At 50.5% G+C, this 5930-nt stretch overlaps 1 long non-coding RNA gene across 1 annotated transcript; it reads right to left on the reverse strand.

Moving 5' to 3' along the window:
- Positions 1 to 3581: 3581 nt before the first annotated feature.
- Positions 3582 to 4765, reverse strand: LOC139078718 (uncharacterized). Its single transcript, XR_011531742.1, has 2 exons — positions 4372 to 4765; positions 3582 to 3714 (listed from the first exon to the last, which is right to left on the reverse strand). It is a non-coding gene; the product is annotated as an uncharacterized lncRNA (long non-coding RNA).
- Positions 4766 to 5930: the final 1165 nt, after the last annotated feature.

The raw sequence follows: 5930 nt of genomic DNA on the forward strand, positions 1-5930 counted from the left end.
GGGGTGGGTTGTGTGAGAAGCACAGTATATAGGAAGGCTCTGTTCTTTCTGCTTAATTTTGCTGTGAACCTAAAACTTCTCTAAAAACTAAAGTTTATTAATTTAAAAGAAAAATTCTTCCATGACTTCTCACTGCATTAGACAAAGATCGCACCTCCCCCTCTGGCTTGCCTTTGCCCTCACCATCTAACTCCTGTCCTGCAGGGTTTCTGTCCCCTGAGCAGGCCTTTCTCTGGACCACTTCTCACGTCCCTACTGTCCATCTGGCCCCCAGCCCTGTCACAGCTCCCATTCCTCCCCCTCTGGGGGGACATGCACGATACTCTCCAGGGGCCTCACACAAGCCAGTGATGTCCTCATTCCTGGGAATGTGTGCAGTGGTGGGTCTCTCCAGGGCGATTTCTGCCCAGGAGTCGCTTGGTACTATGTGGAGACATTGTGGGTTGTAACGGTGGGAGAGGGTGCTACTGGCCCCCCGGCCCCCCCCCCCCCCCAGTAATTCAGCTCTTTTTCACCACCGCCTACAGCACTTGCGTAATTCAAAGACTCAGAGACATTCCAGTGTGCCCCAACCTTCCCCCCTCAGCTCTGAGGGTTCCTCCCTCACCAACCTGCAGGGCCTGGCCTCCTGGGTGCCTATGGCCCCTGCCCTCTCCTTCTCCCCCACCACCTCGCAGCTTCGTTCTGTTCCCGCCCTTCACGCGCCACCAGCCTGAGACCCTTGGTTCCACCTTCTCCCCAGGAGTATTCTCTGAAGCCAGGGGTGTGTGCTCACTGCTTCGAGTGTGGTACCTGCTCTGGCCTGGTCCGCAGCTCCCTCTGGCCCAGGCGAGCGCCACTGCCAAGCCCGGCGAACCCTAGGCGGTCTGTGATGTTTGCTGACCCTTCTCTTGGCTACAGAGTCACGCACGGGCTGATGTGAAGTCCAGGGCGCCCTGCCTCCTCCAAGCACCTCTCAGGTTTTTCCCACCTTAGGTGGGACAGGAAGGCTGGAGGGGGCTGGAGTTGGGTATTTCTCTTCCTCCAGGTTGATTAGACTGACAAGACCCCAGTAGGTTAGGCTCTGGTAAAAGTTTCTCCTGAAGACAGAACTGTTTAGGAAGAACAGAATGCTCTGCGTGTTTCAAAATGGTTACTCTTCCCTCCTCCTGCCGGAAGCACAAGGGGATTTCCCTCCAGTATTCACTGTGAGAACCTGCTGGAGCTCCTGGCGGTAATCTCACGAGAGCGGGAGGCTGGAGACTGGGTCCCTGGAGTTTTTATCTCTGGGATTGTCCACATGGAGCCTCCAGCAATTGGTCAGTTACAGTTCAGGGTTCCTGCCAGCACTGGCTCCCAGAGGTTTCTGTTCCCGCAGGGTGTGCTTCTCTTACCTGTCTGTGTCTCTACAATTTTTGTGGTAGCAGTTTGCCCTGTGACCTCGCTTCTCTGACTGCTAAGATCTGCTGGTTTTCAGGAGAGAGCGACAACTGGCCGGCTTTTTAAATGCCAGACTGGAACCAGAAGTCCTGTGTCTTTAATAGATAATACACACCTATGTACAAGGTTCAAACAGGAAAAAGCGCTCATAGAGGACAGCAGGATTTTGTCTTGCCTCCACAGCATCCTCCTCCCTCCCAGTATGTAACTGTTGCAGTTTCTCATGTATCCTCTGAGGTTTCCTGTGCTCACAGAAACATCACACACATTGTGTGTGTGTGTGTTTTGGGTAGTTTTATACCAGTGGTATCATGATGTACGCAGTATCTCACAATTTACTTTTTAACTTAACAATGTATCTTGGAGGTCATTCTTTGCAGTGGCTGCATAGTATGCCTTTGATGGATAATTTAGATGTTTCCAACTTGCTTTCTTGTTTTTTTTGTCTGTTGTGTGCATTGCAGTTTTGTGACTTTTGTTTTGCAGAGATTTTTTTTTCTTTTTGTGGTAAAACACGTAAAAGTTATCATTTCTGCCATTTTTAAGCTCAGTGGCATTAAAAAGTACATTCACACTGTTCTGCAGCCATCACCACCCTCCATCTCCAGAACTTTTCATCTTCCCAAACTGAAACTCTCCCCATTAAACATCCACTTCCTCTTACTCCTCTCCCCAGCCCCTCGTACCACCATTCTCCTTTCTATGAATTTGACTACTCTGGCTTCCTTGAGACTTTAATTTTTAACATAGACAAAATTATTGCTCTTCTCCTTGATGGCTTGTACTCTGCTGTGTTGTCTGAGCCACAGATGATGACGATGCCCTGGATGCTCTCCAGCAGGGCTGGGCTCCTCAGTTGTGCTGTGGCACTGCCACTCTTTCGCCTGCATTTTCCTGCAGTGTCAAAGCCAGACAAGGGAGATGGGCAGAGGTGGGTGGGGAGCAGATGCACAGGGCAGTTGCCCTGTGAGGTGACTTCTGGCGTAGGGAACAGCAAGCCCAGCACTGCCATATCCTTGCGTGGAAGGGGCCTTCTGACTCACCATCAGGGTAGAGCACTAGAGTTGGTGGGATCACCTCAGGCCAGCAGGATCTTGCCCACGGCAAGTTCAGGTGGCCTGGATATCCTGGACTCCACCCTCTGGAACAGCTGCCCAGTTCCACATAGCCGAGGCCACTGCATGCAGGGCTTTTTTTTTTCCCCCCTTACTTCAAAGGTAACTCACGTCTTTTATGCAAAATGCAGATATTACAGAAGCATGTATTCAATGCACCACCTGTGGTCCCATCCCCAAAGAAAACCTCAGTGCACAATAAGGCACATACTTCTTTTTCTTTCCTATTCAAACACACATTTACCCCTGTGTTAAACAACATATTGAGGCCACCTTCCCATAGGCGTACACAGCGACAGGTCTACCTCATTCACACGTGAGTATTGGCAATGTATTCATTTAAGTTTTATTACAGAGGTGTCACATGAATACATTTTCTGAGTCATTCCTTCCCTCATTTCTCCCACTCTCCTCTTCCCGGATGGAATGATTTCCATGCCCTTTACTTTGCATTTACACACACACACATTTATTTCACTTAACTGTAGACCTTGAACATCTTTCATGTCAGTATAGGTCTAACTCACATTTTCCTACTGGCTGTCTAATTTTTGAGCATCCCATAATTCAGTGGTTCTGAGACTCCCCTGGGGAGCTTGTTAGAACACGGGTTGCTGAGCCCCTCTCCAGCTCTCATGTGGGTGGGCTGCTGCAGCCTGAGGCCGTCCTGAGGTGCCCACATGGGAACCAAGTCCTGTCCGTCATGCTGTGTTTGCACATGCACACTGTTCACATCTCTCAGCCCTCGGGGAGGGTTTTGTAGGGTGATTGGTAGACATAAAAGCAATGGGTCAAAGGGGATGAGCTGCAGCTACCATGCTTTCAGTGAGGGGGCAGAGCTGCCCTGTAATGCTGCAGACCTCCCCCTGCAGTCTACGTCCTGTCTGTCCCTTCCCCACCACCCACGGCAAACACTGTGTGAGCCTGCTTTTATTTTGCCAGTTTGACATATATAGTATGGAGTTCCCGTGTGCCCTTCCCCAGCTTCTCCCCATGTTAACATACCTAACTATGGTACATTTTCCAGAATGAAGAAATTAACGTTGGTCCATTAACTAAACTTCAGGTTTTATTTGGATTTTACCAGTTTTCCCACCAACGTCCTTTTCTGTCCCAGGATCCTACGTGGCATTTAGGTCTCATCTCCTTAGGCTCCTCTGGCCTGTCCGTCTCCCATGACCTGACAGTTGTGAAGAATCCTGGTCAGGTATTCTGTAGAACGTCCCTCAGTTTGGGTTCGTCTGATGTTCTAATTAGACAGTGGTTATTGGGTTTTGGGGAGAAATACTACAGAGGTGAAGTGCCCTTCTTGTCATGTCATGTCGTGTCAGGTGACACATGATATCACGTGCTTCCTTCAAAAGTAAAAACTATTTAGTAAGGAAAGTTCCAGCCATCATAAAAAGAGCGAGAACAGAGTTAGTCGTCATCACTGGGCTCCACCTACCTGTTTCGCCACCCTGCTTTTGGACGGTTTTTCAACGTGGCTGGAAGATGAGTTTTCCATCTCATCTTCCCTTTCTCTTCCCTTCCTCCCTCCTTTCTTCTTTTTTAAGCACAGGTGACACTGATTAACCATAGTGGGAATCTAGCTGGGACTTCGATGGGGAGCATAAAGCGAATGGTCAAACTGTCCGCCTGCAGGACTCCCTGCTAACGGAGTCCTTTGCTTCACTGCCAGTCACTACCTGAGGTCACTGGTCCATCCCAGGGCACTTAGTTTGGACCTTTAGGTTGTAATTGAAAGGAACTCAACTCAAATTGTTCAAGCAAAACATGGAATTCACTGGCTCAGAAACATAAAAGCAACTGAGGAGGACTCAATCCTCCGGCTCACCTGGTGCCCCTTCCTTGCTGTGTGGCAGCGGCTTCCCCTGTGGCCGCCATCCGAGGTACCTGGATCACCGCTGGCAGCACGTGTGACCTCCCGGCTTCTGGGTCACCCAGGTGAGGGTGCTTCTCCCCACAGTCATTCAACGCGAGCCAAAGTGGTGAACTCCATCGGGTGGGCCAGGAGCAGCTCCCTGCACCTCCTGAGCCAACTGCGGGGTTGATGTAATTCCTGAGAATATAATTCTTGACCACCCAGGCCCAGGCCACAGCTCAGCTTTGAGACTGAGAATTGAGTTAATTCAAGTCAGACTACATGGGCTGAAGAGAGGAAAAGGTACTTCCCTAACAAACTGGGCTGGTGTTATAAAGGGAAGCGGTGTGGATCCCGGGCACGAAACACTGATAGCCTAGGCCCGTCCCTCGGCTGACGCCTTGTTCATGTCTTTCTTTTGCAGACTTTCCTCCTCTTTTTCCACCCCCTATGGATGAGCCCACCCTCCTCGGTATCCGTCACTGTCACCCCACCATCATTCTTTAAAGCACCTGTCCCTCTGCCTCTAGCCAGTGCTGTACCAAACTGGGGGTGAGATAGGCGTGGTCCAGCCTCGGTACCTCAGTGGGGAATTAAAAAAACAATCATGAAACCAAAATGTAACCTTTTTATCATCCCCATATGCAGTAATTCTAAACAGTGTCAGGGATAAAATGCTTCTTGGAAGAAAACAAAAAACCAAGATATAGAACATTTCTGGCAGCACAGAGATTTCCTTAAGGAAATGATTTAATAACGTGATCCCAGTTTTTTGTTCACAGATGCTGAAACTCAATCTCAGACATGTTTAGGGCCCCCTGGTCTTGTGGGGTGTGGAAAGGCCATGTCACCCTCCTGGAGTGTTCCCTCCCCCTTGGGGATTATTTACTTCCGAGGTGGGCTGTTTCTGCCCCTATTTCTCAACCATCCCTGGTGAGGGTCCTGAGCAACCTCTTCCCTGGGCCAGTCCTTTGGGGCACGGCGTGGGGAGGCGCCTGGCTCCCTTTCACTGCTTTTCCCAAGGCCTGCCAGGCGCCCAGCAGTGCGCCACGCTGTTCTCAGTGGGGTACGCAGGTCCGCCCTCGCTGAGCCGCCTGTCTGAGGCTGGACTTGTCCTCACTTACTTCAACCAAAGCAATATATTGAACAGACAGGCAGATGCGAGGATCCAGCTGTCTTCCATGAAGCCAGACATTAAAGAGATGTGCAAAAAGGTAAAACAATTACCACTCTTCTCTGTATTTTTGGGAAATAGACCTATTTTTAAAAAGTGTAATCTTATTATTTTCACATGAAAAAGCATTTTTTTAACCTTCAGTTTTAATTTACAGTCCGGTCAACAACGATAGCTCGGCCCACCTCACGCAGCTTGTTGAGCCCCCGTCCTTTCCGAGCAGAGAGCGGCCTGGAGACTCGTGTGGGCCGCTGAGCCGCTTCGACGCTCCCGGCAGCTCCGGGAGGCGGCGGCACGGCCCCGCTCCAGGAAGCCGCGCCTCCGCCTCGCGGCTCGGGCAGGGCGCGCGCCTGAGCTC

This window comes from Equus przewalskii, chromosome 22 (genome assembly GCF_037783145.1).
Source record: "Equus przewalskii isolate Varuska chromosome 22, EquPr2, whole genome shotgun sequence".
Classification (NCBI taxonomy): domain Eukaryota; kingdom Metazoa; phylum Chordata; class Mammalia; order Perissodactyla; family Equidae; genus Equus; species Equus przewalskii.